Source organism: Canis lupus, chromosome 23 (genome assembly GCF_011100685.1).
Source record: "Canis lupus familiaris isolate Mischka breed German Shepherd chromosome 23, alternate assembly UU_Cfam_GSD_1.0, whole genome shotgun sequence".
NCBI lineage: Eukaryota > Metazoa > Chordata > Mammalia > Carnivora > Canidae > Canis > Canis lupus.
The window spans coordinates 37,626,936-37,650,306 of record NC_049244.1 but is presented as its reverse complement, the minus strand read 5'-3'; the positions used below and the strand labels follow the sequence as shown (position 1 = coordinate 37,650,306).

The following is a 23,371-nucleotide window of genomic DNA, read 5'->3' as shown; positions in this document are numbered from 1 at the left end:
TTTAGGTCTTCCTTACTTTCTCTGACAATGTTTTATTGTTTTCAACGTATAGGTGTTATACACAGTTTTTGTTGAATTTACCGCCAGTGGTCCCATATATTTAATGCTGCTATAAATGGAGTTGTTTTAAAAATGTCCAATTGTGGGGATCCCTGGATGGCTCAGCGGTTTGGCGCCTGCCTTTGGCCCAGGGCGCAATCCTGGAGTCCTGGGATCGAGTCCCACGTCAGGCTCCTGGCATGGAGCCTGCTTCTCCCTCCTGTGAGAGACTCTCTATCATAAATAAATAAATAAATCTTTTTTAAAAAGTCCAATTGTTCATCAATAGTAGAGTTGATATAAATACAATTGATTTTTGTATATTGCTCTCGTATCCTGTGAACTTGCTAACCTCATTTATTAGTTCTAGTAGCTTTTGGTAGATCCGTTTAAGATTTTCTATGGAACATCTTAATGTCATGTGTGAATAAAGAGTTCTTCTTCCTTTCCAACTGGATGCCTTTTATCTCTTTCTTACTGCACTGATTTAAACTTCTAGTAAAATGCTAAACAAGAGTGCTGAGAATGTTTATGATTTTAAAGGGTCTTTGAGTCTTTCACCATTAAGTATGATGTTATCTGTGAGCTTTTCGGTCCCTTTTATCAGGGTGAAGATATTCCTTTCTATTTCTAATTTGCTGAGAGGTTTTATCAACAATGGTATTGTTGGAGTCTGTCAGATACTTTTTATCCGTCCATTGAGATAAATAATTTTTCTCTTATCTCTGTAAATATAGTATATTATACTCATTATTTTTAAATGTTAAGCTAGTCTTGGATTCAGGGGATGAATTCCACTTGGTCATGATACATTATCCTTCTAATACATTGCTGGATTTGATTTGCTAAAATTTTGTTTAAAATTTTTGCATCGGGATCCCTGGGTGGCGCAGCGGTTTGGCGCATGCCTTTGGCCCGGGGCGTGATCCTGGAGACCCGGGATCGAATCCCACGTCAGGCTCCCTGCATGGAGCCTGCTTCTCCCTCTACCTGTGTCTCTGCCTCTCTGTCTCTCTCTGTGTGACTATCATGAATAAATAAATAAAATCTTTAAAAAATAAAAATAAAAAAAAATAAAATTTTTGCATCTATGTTCATGAGTAATATATATATATATATATATATATATATTTTGTTCATGAGAAATATTAATCTATAGTTTTCTTGTAAAGTAACTCTCTGTTTTTGCTGTCAGACCCATGCTGGCTTCATAGAATGAATTATGAAATGCCCATTCCTATTTTAGTTTCTGGAAAATGTTGTGTAGAACAGGTGTTCTTCCTTCCTTAAATATTTGGTGGATATCACCATGAAAGCCACCTACACCTGGAGTTTCCTTTGTGGGAATTTTTGACAATGAATTTGCTTTCATAAATAGATATGATTGTCCAAAATATCTATTTCTTTTCTAGTGATGGTAGATTGTGTCTTTGAAGTAATTTGTCAATTTCATCTAAGTTGTCAAACATATTAGCATGAAGTTGTTCCCAATATTTCCTTTTCTATTGACTCCACTTTCTACCGGATTTCTACCATCACAACCATCCCGCAACCCCCCCAACCCTACCAACCTCACCCCTCCCCCATCCGCTCTGGATGCTCCTTCTCAGTCCCCTTGTAGTTCTTCCTATGTTCCCTGACCTCTAGGGAGGGAGTTGAAGCCCCAAGGCCCAGTGCTGGTATCCTGCCTTCTTTTTCCCATTCATTTCCTAGATGATTTCATCCAGCCCAATAGCTCAAAATGCTGTCTAGATGTTTAGGCCTCCTAAACATCTATTTTTCCACTCAGGCCTCTCAACTCTTTTTTTTTTTTTTTTTTATTAAAGATTTTACTTATTTATTCATAGAGACACACAGAGAGAGAGAGAGACAGAGATATAGGCAGAGGGAGAAGCAGGCTCCTTGCAGGGACCCGGATGCGGGACTTGATCCTCAGACAGAGATCACGCCCTGAGCTGAAGGCAGATGCTTAACCACTGAGTCACCCAGGTTGTCCCACCCTTATCTTTTTTGTTTTTTTTTAAAGATCTTATTTATTTATTCATGAGACACACACAAAGAGAGAGAGGCAGAGACACAGGCAGAGGGAGAAGCAGGCTCCACACAGGGAACCTGATGTGGGACTTGATCCCGGGACTCTAGGATCACACCCCAGGCCAAGGCAGGTGCCTAACCACTGAGTCACCCAGGTGTCCTCACCCTTATCTTTTTAATATCTGTAGAATCTGTAGTGATTTCTCTTCTCTCATTCCTGTTATTGGTGGTTTGTGTATTTTATCTACCTTTTTTCTCTCTGCCAGATTTTATTAATTTTATTGAGCACTTCAAAAATGAGCTTTTGATTTCGTTGGTTTACTCTTGGTTTTTTGTTTCATTCACTTCTGCTCTTACACTTATTATTCACTTTCTTCTATTTACTCTGCACTTTTGTCCACCTGATTACTAAATGTAAAATTTTCAGATCATTGATTTCAGACCTCCCTTATTTTCTAATATAGGCTTTTACTGCTATACATTTTTTTTTTTTTTTTAAGATTTTAGGGCAGCCTGGGTGGCTCAGCGGTTTAGCGTCACCTTTGGCCCAGGGCATGATCCCAGAGACTCGGGATCGAGTCCCACGTCGGGCTCCCTGCATGGATCCTGCTTCTCCCTCTGCCTGTGTCTCTGCCTCTCTCTCTCTCTCTCTCTCTTTCTCTCTCTCTCTGTGTCTCTCATGAATAAATAAATTTAAAAAAATTTTTAAAGATTTTATTCACAGAGAAAGAGAAAGGCAGAGGAAGGTGGAAAGTTTCAGAGGAAGCTGAAAAGTTGAGTTGAGCCATACGCTGGGGTGGGGTGGGAAGCAGGTCTGGGACAACTGAGGTGCTCTCTGCTGTCCTGGAGAACCAAAGATGTACCAACCCAAGCCCCTTTGAAAGAGTGACAGGCCAGCACAGTGGCAGGATGGAAGGGTGGGCAAAGACTGAAGTGGTTGCAAGAAGGCTCCAATTCTCTTTCATCCATTTATTGAGTGCTAGGACATGCCCAGCCCTGTGTTGGGCATCACTGAAGCAAGATAACACTGAATCATCACTGCCTGAGCAGTTTCAAAGACCTGTCTGGGGACATGTATGGTCTAACAAGCAACAGATTGCAATGTGATCACTTTGTGTTCAGAGGAAGAAATGTTATCCTATTTCCTATAAGGGAGAAAAGTAATGGCCAGAGAGGTCCAGTGACATGCCCAAGATGACCCAGCAATTTGGTGTTTGAGTTTGTATAAAATTAAGGCCCAGAGTAGGTTTTCACCCCCTTCCTTAGGCCTCTCATCCCTACAACCCTACCCCGCAGACCAAGAACCCCCTCACAAGTCAGAACTGTCCAGTGTACACATCATGACATCACAATTGTTCACCAGGGTCTTTTGCACAGGTCCCAAGTCCTTGGGCAGGGTCTGTACCACCCAGAACTCCCCTCACATACTCCTGATGCCTCGAGGGACTGGAACTTGTCATGCAGTAGACATGTCAGTTTGTCAGACAGCAAATGTCTCTGAATCATCCAGAGTGCCTTGCACGTGGTTGGCGATCAATAAATGCCTGCTGATCAAGTCTCTGTTAATGAATGGTGATGACTTCATTAGTGAATATTGATGGGTTTGAGACTTCTGCTCACTCTGGACAATAAGCCAGGGCTTTTGCCAAAGAAAACAGAAGAGAATTCCCAATAAGCTGTCCTATATGGACAAATCTGCAATCAATTCAGAGGAAGCAGGGCTCTTGCTGTTGTCATAGCAACTCTTAAAAAAATCTTCTTTAACAGCATCCCAGACATCAAGACTCTGAAGTAATGGCCTTTTAAAATGGATTCATATTAATAATATCTACCTGACTGAACAATGTATTTCTTTCTTTCTTTTTATTAGATGCATTATTAACTTGGGTAGCAATAAGACCTCATAAATGCAAAGTGCCCATTCAAGAACACTCCTTCCAGCTTGTAATATATAAGGATGCAACTCACCAATTCCAGGGATCCCTGTGGATAAGGAATACGCTCTATGAATGGTGATCTTCAGATTGTAGATTCTTGAAGGGTCTAGGTTGTGTGCGGGTCTCTTCTCTTAGCTGAATCCTCAAAGCCTGGGGCAGCTCATGCAGACATACAGACTAGGCTGGTCACAGGACATCAGAAGGAAGTTGGAAAAAGAATAAGTAAATTTCACAGAAGTTCTATGTAGTGCAAGAAATAAATTGCAAGAATCTTGAATCTTACAGCTTTCCTTCCCCAGTGTCAACTTTGGACATTGGTTTAAAAATATTCAGTGTTTATTGAGCAAGTAATAATCACTTCTTGGCCTTTGGGCTAAGATCAAGTATATTGAGCAAGTAATGAGGCGGATAGAATCTAAATTAGCCTCCAGTGATCTCCACCTCCTTGTATTCACAACCTTGTGTAACCCTCTTACTTCGAATGTGAGCAGGAACTGTGAGTTACTTTTAACCAATATGGTAAAGGTGACAAATGACACTTCCGTGATTACATTACATAAAATGTAACTTTTGTTTTGTTAACTGACTCTCTCCCTTGCTGTTTTTTTTTTTTAAAGATTTTATTTATTTATTCATAGAGACACAGAGAGAGAGAGAGAGAGGCAGAGACACAGGCAGAGGGAGAATCAGGCTCCACACAGAGAGCCCGACGTGGGACTCGATCCAGGGCGGTGCTAAACCCCTGCACCACCAGGGCTGCCCTCCCTTGCTGGTTTTGATGAAGCAAGGTGTCATATTGTGAGCTAAGCTATGGAGAGATCTGTTGGCAAGCAATGGGTCTAGAGACCCGCTGGCAAGCTAGAGGGCAGACTCTAGCCAACAGCCAGAAAGGAACGGAGACCCTAAGTCTAACAGCCCCAAGGAACTGAATCTTCCCAATAACCATAAGAGCTTGGAGGTAGATTCTTCCCCAATCAGATATTCAGGTAAGACTCCAACCCTAGCCAAATCCTTAATTGCAGCCTCGTGAGAAGTCCTGAAGCAGAGGACTCAGCTAAGCCATGCCTGGATTCTTGATTCACACAAACTCTGAGATAATAAATGTATATTGTTCTAAGCCATTACCTTGTGTATGCAGCAATAGATAACTAATACAAACACCTGCTAATGTTCTTTTTTCAGAATTTAAATTCAATTAATTAACATATAGTATATTATTAGTTTCGGAGGTAGAGTTCAGTTATTCATCAGCTGCATATAACACCCACTGCTCCTTACATCATGTGCCCTGCTTAATGTCCATCGCCCAGTTATCCCATCTCCCTCCACCTCCCCTCCAGCAACCCTCAGTTTGTTTCCTATAGTCAAGAGTCTCTTACAGTTTGTCTCCCTCTCTGATTTTGTCTTTTTTTTTTAATTTATTTTTTATTGGTGTTCAATTTACTAACATACAGAATAACCCCCAGTGCCCGTCACCCATTCACTCCCACCCCCCGCCCTCCTCCCCTTCTACCACCCCTAGTTCGTTTCCCAGAGTTAGCAGTCTTTACGTTCTGTCTCCCTTTCTAATATTTCCCACACATTTCTTCTCCCTTCCCTTATATTCCCTTTCACTATTATTTATATTCCCCAAATGAATGAGACCATATAATGTTTGTCCTTCTCCGACTGGCTTACTTCACTCAGCATAATACCCTCCAGTTCCATCCACGTTGAAGCAAATGGTGGGTATTTGTCATTTCTAATAGCTGAGTAATATTCCATCGTATACATAAACCACATCTTCTTTATCCATTCATCTTTCGTTGGACACCGAGGCTCCTTCCACAGTTTGGCTATCGTGGCCATTGCTGCTATAAACATCGGGGTGCAGGTGTCCCGGCGTTTCATTGCATTTGTATCTTTGGGGTAAATCCCCAACAGTGCAATTGCTGGGTCGTAGGGCAGGTATATTTTTAACTGTTTGAGGAACCTCCACACAGTTTTCCAGAGTGGCTGCACCAGTTCACATTCCCACCAACAGTGTATGAGGGTTCCCTTTTCTCCGCATCCTCTCCAACATTGGTTGTTTCCTGTCCTTGTTAATTTTCCCCATTCTCACTGGTGTGAGGTGGTATCTCATTGTGGTTTTGATTTGTATTTCCCTGATGGCAAGTGATGCAGAGCATTTTCTCATGTGCAGTGTTGGCCATGTCTATGTCTTCCTCTGTGAGATTTCTGTTCATGTCTTTTGCCCATTTCATGATTGGATTGTTTGTTTCTTTGGTGTTGAGTTTGATAAGTTCTTTATAGATCTTGGAAACTAGCCCTTTATCTGATATGTCATTTGCAAATATCTTCTCCCATTCTGTAGGTTGTCTTTGAGTTTTGTTGACTGTATCCTTTGCTGTGCAAAAGCTTCTTATCTTGATCAAGTCCCAATAGTTCATTTTTGCTTTTGTTTCTTTTGCCTTCGTGGATGTATCTTGCAAGAAGTTACTATGGCCGAGTTCAAAAAGGGTGTTGCCTGTGTTCTTCTCTAGGATTTTGATGGAATCTTGTCTCACATTTAGATCTTTCATCCATTTTGAGTTTATCTTTGTGTATGGTGAAAGAGAGTGGTCTAGTTTCATTCTTCTACATGTGGATGTCCAATTTTCCCAGCACCATTTATTGAAGAGACTGTCTTTCTTCCAATGGATAGTCTTTCCTCCTTTATCAAATATTAGTTGCCCATAAAGTTCAGGGTCCACTTCTGGATTCTCTATTCTGTTCCACTGATCTATGTGTCTGTTTTTGTGCCAGTACCACACTGTCTTGATGACCAGAGCTTTGTAGTACAACCTGAAATCTGGCATTGTGATGCCCCCAGATATGGTTTTCTTTTTTAAAATTCCCCTGGCTATTCGGGGTCTTTTATGATTCCACACAAATCTTAAAATTATTTGTTCTAACTCTCTGAAGAAAGTCCATGGTATTTTGATAGGGATTGCATTAAACGTGTATATTGCCCTGGGTAACATTGACATTTTCACAATATTAATTCTGCCAATCCATGAGCATGGAATATTTTTCCATTCTCTTTGTGTCTTCCTCAATTTCTTTCAGAAGTGTTCTATAGTTTTGAGGGTATAGATCCTTTACATCTTTGGTTAGGTTTATTCCTAGGTATCTTATGCTTTTGGGTGCAATTGTAAATGGGATTGACTCCTTAATTTCTCTTTCTTCAGTCTCATTGTTAGTGTATAGAAATGCCACTGACTTCTGGGCATTGATTTTGTATCCTGCCACGCTACCGAATTGCTGTATGAGTTCTAGCAATCTTGGGGTGGAGACTTTTGGGTTTTCTATGTAGAGTATCATGTCATCGGCGAAGAGGGAGAGTTTGACTTCTTCTTTGCCAATTTGAATGCCTTTAATGTCTTTTTGTTGTCTGATTGCTGAGGCTAGGACTTCCAGTACTATGTTGAATAGCAGTGGTGACAGTGGACATCCCTGTCTTGTTCCTGATCTTAGGGGAAAGGCTCCCAGTGCTTCCCCATTGAGAATGATATTTGCTGTGGGCTTTTTGTAGATGACTTTTAAGATGTTGAGGAATGTTCCCTCTATTCCTACACTCTGAAGAGTTTTGATCAGAAATGGATGCTGTATTTTGTCAAATGCTTTCTCTGCATCCAATGAGAGGATCATATGGTTCTTGGTTTTTCTCTTGCTGATATGATGAATCACATTGATTGTTTTACGGGTGTTGAACCAGCCTTGTGTCCCAGGGATAAATCCTACTTGGTCATGGTGAATAATTTTTTTAATGTACTGTTGGATCCTATTGGCCAGTATCTTGTTGAGAATTTTTGCATCCATGTTCATCAGGGATATTGGTCTGTAATTCTCCTTTTTGGTGGGGTCTTTGTCTGGTTTTGGAATTAAGGTGATGCTGGCCTCATAGAACGAATTTGGAAGTACTCCATCTCTTTCTATCTTTCCAAACAGCTTTAGGAGAATAGGTATGGTTTCTTCTTTAAACGTTTGATAAAATTCCCCTGGGAAGCCATCTGGCCCTGGACTCTTGTGTCTTGGGAGGTTTTTGATGACTGCTTCAATTTCCTCCCTGGTTATTGGCCTGTTCAGGTTTTCTATTTCTTCCTGTTCCAGTTTTGGTAGTTTGTGGCTTTCCAGGAATGCGTCCATTTCTTCTAGATTGCCTAATTTATTGGCGTATAGCTGTTCATAATATGTTTTTAAAATCGTTTGTATTTCCTTGGTGTTGGTAGTGATCTCTCCTTTCTCATTCATGATTTTATTAATTTGAGTCTTCTCTCTCTTCTTTTTAATAAGGCTGGCTAATGGTTTATCTATCTTGTTAATTCTTTCAAAGAACAAACTCCTGGTTCTGTTGATCTGTTCCACAGTTCTTCTGGTCTCGATTTCGTTGAGTTCTGCTCGAATCTTTATTAACTCCCTTCTTCTCTTGGGTGTAGGATCTATTTGCTGTTTTTTCTCTAGCTCCTTTATGTGTAAGGTTAGCTTTTGTATTTGAGTTCTTTCCAGTTTTTGAATGGATGCCTGTATTGCGATATATTTCCCCCTTAGGACTGCTTTTGCTGCATCCCAAAGATTTTGAACGGTTGTATCTTCAATCTCATTAGTTTCCATGAATCTTTTTAATTCTTCCTTAATTTCCTGGTTGACCCTTTTATCTTTTAGCAGGATGGTCCTTAACCTCCACGTGTTTGAGGTCCTTCCAAACTTCTTGTTGTGATTTAGTTCTAATTTCAAGGCATTATGGTCTGAGAATATGCAGGGGACAATCCCAATCTTTTGGTATCGGTTCAGACCCGATTTGTGACCCAATATGTGGTCTATTCTGGAGAAAGTTCCATGTGCGCTTGAGAAGAATGTGTATTCAGTTGAGTTTGGATGTAAAGTTCTGTAGATATCTGTGAAATCCATCTGGTCCAGTGTATCATTTAAAGCTCTCGTTTCTTTGGAGATGTTGTGCTTAGAAGACCTTGATAGAAGCGCAAACTCTTCTCACTGTTGCATTCCAGGTGTTCTCTCTTTAATTCTCAGGCCGAATTCATAGATTTTCAGGATGATTGTAAGGTTTTCTAGGTAATTTGGTGGAGACAGGTGATTTGGAGACCCTACTCTTCCACCATCTTGCTCCTCCCCCTCTGATTTTGTCTTATTTTATTTTCCCCTCTCTTCCCCTCTGATCCTCTGTTTTGGTTCTTAAATTCCACATTTGAGTGAAATTGTATGATAATTGTCTTTCTCTGATTGACTTATTTCACTTAGCATAAAACCCTCTACTTCCATCCATATCATTGCAAATGGTAAGAATTTCTTTTTGATGGCTGAGTATTACTCGTATATATGTATACTCATTATATATATATATATATATATACTCATTATATGTGTGTATGTATATATACCACATCTTCTTTATCCATTCATCTGTTGGTGGACATCTGGGCTCCTTCCATATTTTGGCTGTTGTGGACATTGCTGCTATAAACATTGGGGTGCAGATACCCCTTCAGATCACTATGTCTGTATCCTTTGGGTAAATAACTAGTAGGACAATTGGTGGGTCGTATGGTAGCTCTGTTTTCAACTTTTTGAAGAACCTCCATACTGTTTTCCAGAGTGGTTATACCAGCTTGCATTCCCACTAGCAGTGTAAGATGGTTCCCCTTTCTCTGCATCCTAGACAACATTTGTTGTTTCCTGACTTGTTAGTTTTAACCATTCTGACTGAAACCCTACTAATGTTCTAAGTGCCATGCAGACACGTGGCAGATAATTCTCTGCCTTTAAGGATGTTCCTTCCTAGTTGAGGAGATAGAAAATAAATAAATTAATAAATTATTGCCATGAAAAAAAAAAGAAATCCAGGTGAGGGAATAGAACAGGAGGTGGGTGGTATTTTAAAAGATTTTTTAGGGGGCTCTTGAGTGACTCAGTTGGTTGGATGTCTGCCTTGGGCTTGGGTCATGACCCCAGGGTTTGGAGGATCTCCCCGCTCAGCAGAGAGTCTGCTTCTTTCTCTTTCTCCGCTTGTGCTGTCACGCTCTCTCTCAAGTAAATAAAATATTTTTAAAAAAATTTTTTTAAGTAATCTCTACACCCAGTGTGAGGCTCAAATTCACAACCCCGAGCTCAAGAGCCGCACATTCTACCAAATGAACTCCCCATGGATGGTATTTCAGATAGAGTTGGGGAGAAAGGTCCTCTGTGCAGAAGAAACATTTGAACAGAGAACTGAAGAAGTGGGAATATCAGAAAGAAGAACATTCCAGGCAGAGGGAATGGCAAGTCCAAACGTCCTGATGTAGGATCAAGTTTGGCAAGTTGAATCCCTAGGTAGAGGTAGCATTGTAAGAGCTGAGTTCAGAGAGTTGGTGGGGTTGAATCACAGATAGCCCTGCAGGCTGTGGGTAGGGCTTGCTTATATGTGCCATGTGAGAGAAGGTGCCAGAGCCTTATGAGCAAGTGAGTGATGTGATCTGACCTATGGATCTCTCTGGAAAGATCTTCTTCTAGTACATACAATATGAATTGCATAAAGCTACACAGAGTCTGGAAAGTTGCAAAGAGCTCCTCATCCATTTTTTTCCCCCAGGGATTCTCCCAGAAACTTTGTAAAGTAGATGGAGCCATTACAGGAATTCCTCCTCAACTTTGCATCTCTCTAGTTGAAATGCTGGTCTATGTGGTTGGATTTCTACGTCCTTTTTCCACACTCAGGAGCCATTATAATGGAGGCAGGACAAATGGTGAGTCACTCCAGCTATGACTTAGGGACCCAGATCATAATGTCAGAAAGGTTTTAAATATTTGCATGGAGATGAAAAATAGTGCTTCTTAGATGCACGGTATTTGCAGCAAGGTAAGTGGACATGTGGGAATCTTCCTACCGCTACTTTTTTTTTTTAATTTTAGAGAAGGAAGATCCTTAAAATATGTTTTAATGTGAATGAATTATATATGGCACATTATTGCTAATCTAAGATGTTTTAATTGCCATTAAGATGGTAGTTTCTTTTTTTGAATGGTACTCTCTGTATTGTGTTTTAGTAGAGGCCACTTAAATATAATAGAAGTTTTATATATTGACATATATTAATCCCTCAACCTTTTTATCTGGTAAGATTTGAGTCTACATGTACAATATATTTTTAAAAGATTGTATTTATTTACTTATTAATGAAAGACACATAGAGAGAAGGCAGAGACATAGGCAGAGGAAGAAGCAGGCTCCCTGTGGGGAACCCGATGCAGGACTCAATCCCAGGACCCCAGGATCATGTCCTGAGCCAAAGACAGATGCTCAACCACTGAACCACCCAGGTGCGCCTACAATATTTTTGTTAAGTGAACACAAACCTCAGGGTTAGAAGAGAAATCTGTATTACAATCCCTGAAGTTTGAGAGAGTGAGTATAAGACCTCTGTGTTTTCTTAGAGGGGTCCTGCTGGCTTGGGCTATGGGAGAGGGAGAGGGAGGGCAGCAGACGTAACAATATCTGGAAACAAGTGACTGAAACCTTGCCTACCCTCCATCCACACCCCATCCATCCATCCATCTACTCATCCACCCACCCATTCATTTATCTATCCACTCATATCATACATCCATTCAACAAATATTCGTTGAGCACCTGACAGAGCCAAACATCGCAATAGAAAAGTAGAGATGAAGCAGCCATGGCCACTGTCCTCATATGGTCTAATCTTCATTCTCCACACAGAGTTGGGTACGATCCCTAAATCACCATCTCCTCTACTACCCTGAGGTCTCATTTCTGCAGTCACATATCTCACACTGGCTGGGCGATGTCCAGGTAAATGTTGCTCTCTGGTCTTGCAGAAGCAGAATCCAAGAGATTCCCTCAAAGAATTCTCTGGGATGGCTGTAGTCAGAGTAGACAATCAGAGATCTCAGAATCTGGTGCAAAGTCCTTCTGATACCTAAGTCATGGGGAAGGTCTTCTAGGTAAGTTGTCAGAGAAAGGTAAATACTAATAGCACAAAGCCTTCTGAAATAAATATTCAAATCTGTTGAATAGTATTACATGCTGGCAGGATTGAGGAGTATATTCTTATTTTCAAAAAGGAAATATTTCTTTCTAGATCCTGCTACTTTGTTCCCTCTGCCCTAAAATTTTGATGTGTTCCCTGAGGTTAACTTCTTAGCCTTCTGCTTTATGTATCCTAGTTGAGTTCAAACACTTCTTCTTCTTTTTAAAGATTTTATTTATTCATAACAGACAGAGAGAGAGAGAGGTAGAACACAGACAGAGCGAGAAGCAGGCTCCATGCAGGGAGCCTGACGTGGGACTCGATCCCAGACCTCCAGGATCACACCCTGGGCTGAAGGCGGCGCTAAACCCTGGATTCTCCAGGTTCTGGTGGCCTAGAGAGGCACCGTCCATTTTGTATGGCATTAAGGACATTCAATTGATTCTTATTTGTACCAGTTGGGCATGACCATGTTCATGCTGTGATTTCTAGGACTTTTGGGTCTGGCATTTCCCTTATTTACTCACTAATATCTGAAAGTTCACTTTTAGGAGCCATCACTCCATTAGCTAAGGCTTTTGTGCTGTTTAAATGCAGTCTGTAGATCAGTATAAACAGATTCAGTTTTGGAAAACTGTCTGGGAATATTTACTTAAGATAAACACCTGCTCCATGATCTGGAAATTCCATGCCTAGGCATATACTCAAGAGAAATAAATGCATACATCTAGCAAAAGATGTATATTCATGAATGTTCATCATAACCTTTTCCATTATAGCCCCAAACTGAAAAAAAAAAACAAAAAACAAAAAACAACCCAGCAACTGGGCATCAATAGAAGAATGGATTGGCTAAAATTAACAGCATAGGAAACAACAGGTGTTGGTGAGGATTCAGAGAAAGGGGAACCCTTTTACACAGTTGGTGAGAGTGCAAAATAGTGCAGCCACTCTGGAGAACAGTATGGAAGTTCCTCAGAAAGTTAAAGATAGAACTATGCTATGATCCAGCAATTGCACTACTAGGTATTTACCCAAAAGATACAAAAATACAGATTCAAAGGGGTATATGCATCTCGATGTGTATAGCAGCATTATCCACAATAGCCAAATTATGGAAAGAGCCTGTGAATGGATAAAGAAGAGGTAGTGTATATAGGCATAATAGGAATATTACTCAGCCATCAAAAAGAATGAAATCTTACCATCTGCAGGGATGTGGATGGAGCTAGAGGGTATTATGGTAACCAAAATAAGTTGTCAGAGAAAGGTAAATACCATGATTTCACTCATTTGTGTAATTTAAGAAAGAAAACAGATGAACATATGGGAAGGGGGGAAATTAAAAAAAGGAGAGAGAGAAAGAAGCCATAAGAGACTCTAAATATAGAGAACAAACAGAGGGTTGCTGGAGGGGACGCAGGTGGAGGATACGCTAGATGAGTGATGGGCACTGAGGAGGGCACCTGTCGTGATGAGCATCGTGTGTTGTGTGTGAGTTAGGAATCACTAAATTCTACTCCTGAAACCAATATTACACTCAATGTTAACTAGCTACAATTTAAGTAAAAATTTGGAAGAAAAAAATTCTGTAGGTTAAAAAAAAAGTCAAACAAAATAAAAAAATAAAAATGAAAAAAACCTGTGTCTCTGCCTCTCTCTCTCTGTGTCTCTCATGAATAAATAAACAAATTCTTTAAAAAAAGGTAGGGGGGATCCCTGGGTGGCTCAGCAGTTTAGCACCTGCCTTCGGCCCAGGGCATGATCCTGGAGTCCCAGGATCGAGTCTTGCGTTGTTGGGCTCCCTGCATGGAGCCTGCTTCTCCCTCGGCCTGTGTCTCTGCCATTCTCTCTCTCTCTCTCTCTCTCTCATGAATAAATAAATAAAATCTTTAAAAAAATGAAAAAAAAAAGAACAAAAAGCCTCCCCTAAAACTGTGGATAGCCATACGATGGAATACTACACAGCAATAAAGAGGAATAAGTACTGGTGCATGCAGCAACAGTGGATGAATCTCACAAACATACGTTGGATTAAAGAAGTCAGGCACAAAAGGCTACATGCTGTGTCATTTCATTCATATGTAGTTTAAGAAAAGACAAACTAATAGTGGAGGTGACCTCAGAGTAGAGACATTGAATGAAAGGGGGCAGAATCTTCTGGGGGCTGAGTTTATACTTTACCATGATCTGGGTGGTGGCTACATGAGTATATTAATATGTAAAAATTCCTTGGCTGTACATGGGAAAGTAGTGCACTTTTTTGCAATGTATTACAAGTCATAATTTTTTTAACATCAAAAAAGCAAAACAGATAGGGAAAAATATAAAGAATGTAGCTAGTCTTGAGCAGGAGAGCAAAATCGGGGAGAGCTGGGGCCCTGATAGTACACACTTTAGGCTTTCTGGGCTGGATCATCTCTGTCACAACTCCGCCACTCTGCCTTTGTAGCGGGAAAGCAGTTGCAGGCAATAAGTAAATGAATGGGGTAGTTGTGTTCTAATCAAACCTCATTTACAAAAGCGGGTGGCGGATCGGATTGGGCCTGTAGTGCGTCCACCCCTGCTTGAATCCACTGGAGGCCACTTCCCAGAAAAATTGTGTTGAGGACCCGGAGGCCCCTTCAGAGTTCCCCAGGGAAGACTGTAGTGATGCCAAGCTATGTGTGTCTTAAGAGAGGGACAGAGCAGCCAGGCAGTTCCTCGGCCGCGAGGAGTAGCCAGTCCCTCAAAATGAGCCCTTGCAAGGCCTTGTTTCATCAGGAAAAGACCCCTTTGTCCTTAACCCTCTTACCAAAGGCCTCCTCCACCATCTGCCTTCACTGGTCCCCAGGACGCCACTCAATCCCAGGGATGCCTCCCTTTTCGTGCCTTATACCCCAGGTCTCCCTAATCCCCACGCCACTCCCAAACCGCCTGGCATGAAATCCTCCTCTCCCTTGGGGGTTCTGCTCTATAACCATGTCACCCTCTTCCCCAGCTCAGAGCTGACCTGTGTTACCCTCCCAAGCACCTCCCTCTCTCACTGCCCTCCTCCTCACCCCCTGCCCACTCCAGTGCCTCCAGGCCTGACCCATCTGGTGTCCTGGCCTCTAGGATGGGAGACAGCCGTGTTTCCAGAATCTTCCCCCGTCTTGTCCCTGAGCTGCTGGTTCCTACAGCCACAATCCGGACCTCTCCCTCACAGAGCCACAGGGCCCTGCCCATCAGCATCTGGAATCCCCACATTGTCCCTCTCTAGACACAGTCCTTGTCTGTCTGGCTCTCCCTCCTGCACTCTCACTGCACCTCCTCATGAGACCTGGAAGCATTTGATGTGACTTGGGCTTCTCCCCGGCAACCCCTCCAGGCTCCACTGCTCTTCGTGCCAAGCTTTCCACCCTCTTGCGGTGACTTCAACCTCCTTGCCCCTCTGTCAAGCTACCTTATCCCACCCCCAACTCCCCAGTTCCTGAGGAATCCAGTTGTCTGCTCCTGTGTGCCGCCTCCACGGGGCCTAGAGCTGCCGGAGAACATCTGAGGTCTCGGGAGGGCAGACACCTTAGGTCTCTGGGCTCCACCTCAGCAAGGGCCTCAGTGCCAGCAGGAATTCTTTCCCGAGCGCCCACAGCAGTCCTTTGCAAGCCTCTCTGTGGACTCCAGTCCTGCGCCCCTCACTCCGCTGGTGGGTGGCTTTGCCCCCACTTCCCAGAAGGGCTCTTTCAGCATCCTGCCAGCACCTCCTCAAGTGTCCGAGGGGGACCACATGCAGCCTGCCCCCTCCCCACGTTCTCCCCAAGAGTGTGTGCACGTTCCTGGGGCTCCTCCCCCCACCTGGATGGCTCTGGTCCCTAGTGCCTGCCTCAGGGGGCCTCCCGGCCTTACCCCCACCCCCTCCCGCCCTGCCGCTGCCTCCAGGCCTGTGCACAACATAGGGGAGGAAAACCCTCCCTCTTCCAGCCTTCTGGCCAGTGCTTGGGGGCCTGTGAGTTAACAGAAGAAAAGGCAAGGCTCATTTTCACCCATGCAAGGGGAGTTCCCAGTAATGGGAAAAACACAGAATAGCCTGAAGTGAAGGTTTATATATGTTAACTTAACAAAAGAGGGTTTTGGGGGGATGCCTGAGTGGCTCAGGGGCTGAGCACCACCTTCAGCCCAGGGGGTGGTCCTGGGGCCCCCGGGATCGAGTCCCCACATCTGGCTCCCTGCATGGAGCCTGCTTCTCCCTCTGCCTGTGTCTCTGCTTCTCTCTCTGTGTCTCTCATGAATAAATAAATTTTAAAAATCTTTAAAAGAACAAACAACCACAACACAAAACCATTCTTTTCTCTGTAACATCCGTGTCCTTATCCCCCTGCCCTAGGTCTGCCCCTGCACCCAGTTTCCAGGGGAGAGATCCCTCTTTCTGAGAAGCAAACCACAGAGTCTAGAATTTTCCCCTCCTGCCTTCTTGGGGCCTCACTCTTCTACTTTTCTCCTCTTTCTCTAGGTTTTAACTGCTTTCTCCACTGGCTTCTTCCCATCTGTATTTAAATACTCTCAATTCCCTTTCCATCCTTAAGGGAAAGAAAAGAAAACCCCTCAAAATCCTCTTCAGATCTCTTCCTCCTTCTCCAACTACTGCCCTACCTTTTCCTCTCATTTGCCACCAAGATGTGGGAAAGTCGTCCGTGCTCCCGGTGTAGGCATTCTCAGTTCCAACTCTTCCAGCTGGCTTCCTCTGGTGCCACCCTAGTGAGACCTGCTCCGTTGCCATCTCTGCCATCTCGAGTGACTGCTTTGTAGTGACAGCCAGCTTCTGCTCTGAAGCAACTGCTTCTCTAGGTCTGCCTTGGGTTTCACGCTGTGAACGTGCCCCTCTTCCTCTCCAGCCCGTCTCCTCCTCCTCCTCCGCTGGGCCAGCTCCGCTGAGGGCCCTCCTGCCTCCCCAGCTGCTCCTCCTCAAGCTCTTCCTCATGCTCCTCTGCACCTGTCCCTGAAATGGTCCCTCTGCAAGGCTCTGTCTTCAGGCACCTTCTCACTCTCTGTACTTTCTCTGAGCAAGGTTGCAGTCAGTAACCATTGTTTCTTAAGGCTCACCTCTCCCTGGAAAGTTCTGGGCATTTGGGGTGGTGATTATAACAGGGACTGCCAATGTGCCTCCTGGAATCCATTCTCCTCTCTTTCCATAGTAGCAGATCCCCGATGTTTAACTGGGTACATGGCTGCACAATAAAGAAGGTCCCGCCCAACCTCCCTTGCAAGTGGCTGTGGCCACGTGACTTGGTTCTGGCGAGGAGATGTGAACATGTCATGGAGAACTTCTGAGAGGACGACTTAAAAAGAAGGTCACTTGACTCAGAGTCACATCCCATGTTGCTTTTCCCCCTTCCTCCTCTCCACTGACTGGAAGGAGCTGTAATGCCTGACTCCGCTGCCATCCTGGATCATGAGGTCATTTTAAGGATGGCAGTCACATGTAGTGGAGCAAAAAGATGGGAGCAGCCTGGATCTTGGATAGTTTGGGAGAGCCTCAACATGTGCCCTGGATGCCCACCTGGACTTCTTTAAGGGAAGAAAAAACAGAGCATGGCTGTGTGTCTAGGCCACTGTCCTGTGTGCCTCAGGGCAGGATGGTGGGGGCTCTGAGCACAGTGCCAGGCACACAGCAGGTGCTTAGTAGCTGGAAGACTAAGCCCAGGGACGCCTGAGGGCCCTGATTGTCCTTACCTGAGCCACACACACAGACTATGAGTTGATAACTCAGTTTTCCCAAGAAGTGGCTGGAAGTGGCTTTGGGGGAAAAGGGAAGTCCCCAGGAAGGCACTGCTGCAGCAGTTCCAAAAAGCAAATGTTGAGATTTGACCTGAGTCTTCCCTTGCCCGTGACACCATCCCAGCTGGCTGGCCCTGGAAGAAACAGCGGGGCAGACAGGTCTTGTCCCTAGGGCCTCACGGCCCTTCAGGGCTCTTTCTCCCTCCATCCAGCCCCCAGGTACCCTTACCTCTCCCTTTCCCCTTTTGCTGTGTGCCTGGCACTGTGCTCAGAGCCTCCACCAACCTTTGGGGAAAGTTTTTCATGCCTATTTTATAGGCCAGACACTGGGAATCACAGAGGTAAAGTGACTGGCCCAGGGCAGCACAGCCAAAAAGGAATAGGCCTGGGATGTGCCCCGGGCCTGTCTGACTCCAAATCCCTGCTCTTTCCCTGCTCACCAGCACTTTTAAGCCTGGATAAGTATCTCCATCACCTGCAGAGCTATTAAAAATTCTGATTCTGGGGATGCCTGGTGGCTTAGTGGTTTAGCGGCTGCCTTCGGCCTGGGGTGTGATCCTGGAGACCCGGGATCGAATCCCACATCGGGCTCCCTGCATGTAGCCTGCTTCTCCCTCTGCCTGTGTCTCTGCCTCTCTCTGTGTCTGTCATGAATGAATAAATAAAATCTTAAAAAAAAAAAAAAAAAACCTGATTCTAAGGGTGCCTGTGTGGCTCAGTCAGCTAAGGGTCTGACCCTTGCTTTCCACTCGGGTCTGGTGTCAGGGTCACAGGATCGAGCCCGGCGTTGGGCTCCGCACTCAGCACGGAGTCTGCTTCTCCCTCTCCCTCGGCTCCTCCCCCCACTCGTGGTCTCTCTCTCTCTCAAACAAATAAGTAAAATCTTTTGAAAAATTAAAATTCTGACTCTAGAGCCAAACCCCAAAGATTCTCCCTCAGCTGCTCTGGGCTGGAGTCGGGGAGTTTGTTTTTTCACAGATGCCCTGGATTCCCGGGTAATTCTGCGGCTCAGCGGGTCCAGGATTGGCGCTGCATCAAGCCCTGCTGGCTCTCAGAGATAGGAGCTGCCACTCGCCCCTGCCCTGTCCCCCCACCCAGTCAACCCCCCCGACAGGGAGGGGGGGCCTGATGAGGCAGCTGCAGCCCTGCATGGGGGTCTGGCTGAGTATGAAAGAACCGCACCCAGCAGTAGGCCCAGCAGAGCCTGCCGAGAAGTGCTGGTGCCAGGAGACAGCTGTTCCCACCGAACAATGCCAGTTTCAGGGACTGTCACTTTGAACGCTGTGCATTGACCCATCTAATTGTTCTTGCCATTCACCTTGCACAGAGAGGCCAAGTTCGTGCCCAGCATCTGCCTATGTCAGTCTGTGTTCAAATATTTTCACGGCTTCTCCCATTCCCACAGGGTCCAGGTGAAGCTCCTCGTCCCAGGGTGGCCTAGCCTGACTTCTCCTTCCTGCTTCTCTCTGGCTGGTCTCCTTCACAAAGCCCCTGGACCCTTTGCTCCTGCTTTTTCTTTCTCCCCTTCCCTGATCTAGAGCCAGCACCCCATCCCCTACCCTTCCTCACTCCTACCCTAACTAAATATCCTTTCCTCCAGGAAGCCCTCCTTGACTGGCCTGGTCCATATCCTTCCTCGCCCCACTGGAACATTTGCTGTTGTTCGAGTCTCCTGCTCTGCTCTGTCCTGTGACCTCCGCACCTCTGCGTCCTGAGGACACAGCACAGGTTGCTTCTCAAGGTCATCGGCTGGGTCTTCAGTGTCTCCTGGACTCCACGTTTGCGCTCCTGAGCCGTGGCCCAAGCCCTGCATTGTCCTACCAGTTCCCTTTTTGCCCTTTCCTCCCTGCCTCCAGAACTGACCTGCCTACCTTATGACCCTTTACTCTGCTATGAAACCAAGGATCTGGTTTGTAATAATCTAAACATGCGGTGTAATTTTTCATTTTATTAGGAGAGGAGCCAAATTTTAGGCAGCCTTGTCTCTTGGCTAGGTGTCTTACCCCAGCTGCCTTATTTATGGCAAAACCTCTTTGAGGCAGGTGCATTACTCTTTTTGCCAATGTGGAAATTAAGGAGCCATGCGCTCAAGATGGCACGGGGGTTGGGGGGGGTGATAGGGCAGGGGAGTGAGGTCCAGGGCACGGCCTTTTCAATCATTTCCTCAGCTCCTGGTATCCCTTTCTTGCTCTGCAGTGTTAGCAATTGTCACCAGATGGTGTCGCGAGGCAGCTGCGAGCCGGGCTCCCCTGGATGGAGCTGGGGGGAGGCCGAGCCTGCGGCCCCCACCTTCACCACCAGGGGGCAGGCGGGGGAAGGCAAAGGGCTGTAGGGCCGCGCAGAGGAGGGGAGCTCTAAGGGGCTGGGAGCCCTGCTCCCTCCGAGCTGGGGCAGGCCGCAGCCCTTCACTGATTATGTTGGTCACTCTAAACATTACAAGCTCCAAAATGTGCTATTGAACTCTTCCTTCCATATGTCACAGCACCGTAGCCTACCAAGCAGAACTTGATGGATAACATCAACGCTATCCCCTCTGCAACTCCTGGCTGGAGCAGCAAAGAGAATCACCCCCCATTACCTCTGCAGATGCTTTCCAGGCTTAATTTCATCTTATCTTTACGTCTTTGAGAGGTTCTGAGAAGGGAGATGCCTTGCCCAAGTTTACAAGATCGCAATCCCAGTCAAACGCCTTCAAAGTTTCTTTTTGTTTGTTTGTTTGTTTGTTTGTTCCACCCCCCCCCCCCCCCCCGCACCTCCCCTGCCTTCAAAGTGCCTTAGCCTCTCGGAGCCTCAGTAGCCTCATCTGCTAAAGGGGCGTGATTATGACAATACCTATGCTGGTTGTTGAAAAGGATCATGCGCATGGAGTGGCACAGGTGTGAGCACTCAGGTGGGTGAAGTACAGGATGCTAAATCCAAAACGGGTCCCTGAGTGCAGTCTCCCTTGGCAGCACCAGCAGCATTATAGATTCTGGTGGTGGGTATTTTCCTATTTGACTTCCATGGAAAGACTGAGGCCCCCCAATGCTTGTTGCACAGAGCAGTGGTGCCCAAAGCAGGAGCTGGGCGCCTCAGGGTGTGTGCCAGACGATCCGCTGGAATGCAGGAGGACAATTTTAGAGCTTCCATTTGCATTTAATTTTTAATTAAATAATAATTAATTAATTATCTCTAGATTGATCATGAGGCAGCTGACGGATCGGACAATCCTGCCTTGCTCCCGGCCCATGAGGCATCCTGGGAGGACAATGGGAGTCCTACACTGGGAATGGACCTCAGAAGCCCCCACTCTCATTTGCTGGCTTTCAAGCAATTGCAGGTGTGTTACTTCAACTACAGTATGTCCACCGATGCTAATTTTTACAAAAGTGAGATTTTCAAATATCAGGGTCTTTGTGTGACTTTGTAACAAGATGTCAAGCGACTAGGCATTTTAAATTCATTGGTGGTTAAATATGGTTAATACCATCCCCTGAATTTAAGATCCAATGGCAAAACTGGGTATTATATTTAGTAAAACAAGGGGGTGAAGCAAGTAAGGACACGTGGGATCCAGGCCAGAGGGGACAGCACAGCACAGCAGGGTGGACAAGGTCCAGAATGGCTGATGGGCAGCAGGTCCGGAAAGCTGCTCAGTTAGATGAAACTAATGGATGAATGACTCGGAGGCAAATGACTTGTTAGCAGGCCTGATGTTTAGCCAGGATGTGCCAGTTGAAGTACTTCTGAAATGTTAACGTGAGCCACCCTTCTTCCACTGCCCAGTTGGGTCCTCTGGACCTCACCACAGTCCAGAGCCTGAAGAGTTAATGCTGGGCACAGCAGGGGGCTTCAAGGACCGCCCTGTGCTTCTATGGCTAGTGCTTAGTCCATTTTGATTGCTCTCTGTATGAATCATCCCCACACACTGAATTCAATTAGGTTGGTGGGTGATTAAATACTTTTGGTATATTTCTCTGCTTGTTAGAATATCTGATATGACGGGAAGTTTGAAGGTAAACTGGAACATGAGTTAGACAAATAAGACAAAGAAAGGAAAAACAAATAGAAATTCCCAAACAACTTCCAAGAAAGACAGTGCACTTATAGTAGGTTCTCATAATTGGCTGAGCCACCCTCAATATTTGCCTAGTCATAATCATGTAAACACTGTCTCCTGATTTTCAATTTTTAGATTCAGCCTGTAAACAAAGAACAGAAACCTTATTTGTAGTTGTGCAGTAGAACATCAGTCCTGAAAACATAAAGTAAACCTGACCAGGGTTAAGAGGAAGGAATAGGAGGGGGAGAAATTAATATCTTCGTCTGACAAACGGAGAGTCAAAATACACTGCGGAGGGCTGGTGAGCCTGAGTCGACAAATAAAGGTAGTACTTACAAAGACATCCAAATGAGGAATGCATGTGATTATTTGAATTCAGGTTAATTAGGAAGGTAACAGATAATGCCTAAGATTGGTAAGCCTAGAAAGCAAGTTAAAGTCATGTTGTCTTGGAGGAGGCTTGGGAAGATGGCAGAGTGAGCTCACCTTGTCCCATGTTTACACCTAGTGATCACTCACACCCAAGTAAGTGAACCATAGAGCAATCCGAAGACTGGCAGGACACACTCCACAACTAAATATAGAGAAGAGCATCATACTGTCTGAAGATGTGGGATGAGCCACCAGCAAAAGTATCCGGAAGAGTTCAGAATGGCCTCACTGGGAACCGGTGGAAGGGTGTCTGGGCCTTCCCTTTCAAGCTCTTCTGCACTCCTTGACATTCTATCAACCATGTGCATCGGCTAAAAACTTAAAACCAGCAAAAGGAGCTTTGTCATGATCAAGCAGTCCCCTTAGGTGGTGGTTCTTGAAATTTAAAATGTATTGACGGACCTGCTTTGCTTAGAAATCTGTTGTCAGGGCACCTGGGTGGCTTAGTAGTTGAGCGTCTATGGTTGTTGAGCATTTGCCTTTGGCTCAGGGGGTGATCCCGGGGTCCTGGGATCGAATCCCGCAACGGGCTCTCCGTGGGGAGCCTGCTTCTCCCTCTGCCTATGTCTCTGCCTCTGTGTATGTGTGTGTGTGTGTCTCATGAATGAATAAATAAAATCTTAAGAAAAAGAAAAAAAAATCTGTTGTGATTCAGACTCTAAAAAACCTGCCCTTTCCCCCCTTGTTGGGTTTCCTCAAGTGAGGTCTGGGAGAGGTAACCAGGTGTGGTGGGTCCCAAAGGTGGAAGGCTACTGCTGAGGTCAGAAGGCGATTGAAGGCCCTTGTCTGGATGGGGTGGGTGTGCTGTCTGTGGGCGGCAGAACAGGCACCAGACCACATTCGGGCATCCCACAGCTCCTGCACAGCCCCAGCTGGGCTGTAGGGCTGGGGAACCCATTGGCAGGGCCATTCTTGCTCAGTGAACAGGAACCCAGGGCTACTTGCGTGCTGGACCAGCTGCCCCCAGCCCCTGGGCCGTTCCACAGTCCCAGCATTCCTCCCTGAGGACAGATGGAGGTAACAGTTGGCAGGTGGACACATGTATGGGGGGGCGGGGGCAGGAGGACAGTGACTGTCCATCTGTTGGGGGGGGGCAGGCCCCAGGAAGAGAAGCCCGCTCCTTTCTCCTCCTCTCTGCCCCAATCTGA

At 45.1% G+C, this 23,371-nt stretch overlaps 1 long non-coding RNA gene across 6 annotated transcripts in view; it reads left to right on the top strand.

Moving 5' to 3' along the window:
- LOC102154628 overlaps positions 1-22,832 on the top strand; it is a 31,622-nt gene extending 8,790 nt beyond the window's left edge. For 2 of the 6 annotated variants that reach the window (XR_005377086.1, XR_005377081.1), the window contains 3 exons: positions 20,520-20,639; positions 20,925-21,068; positions 22,300-22,832. This is a non-coding gene — a long non-coding RNA (uncharacterized LOC102154628). The other 4 variants (XR_005377087.1, XR_005377083.1, XR_005377084.1 and 1 more) reach the window with 4 other exon arrangements.
- The last annotated feature ends 539 nt before the right edge of the window (positions 22,833-23,371 follow it).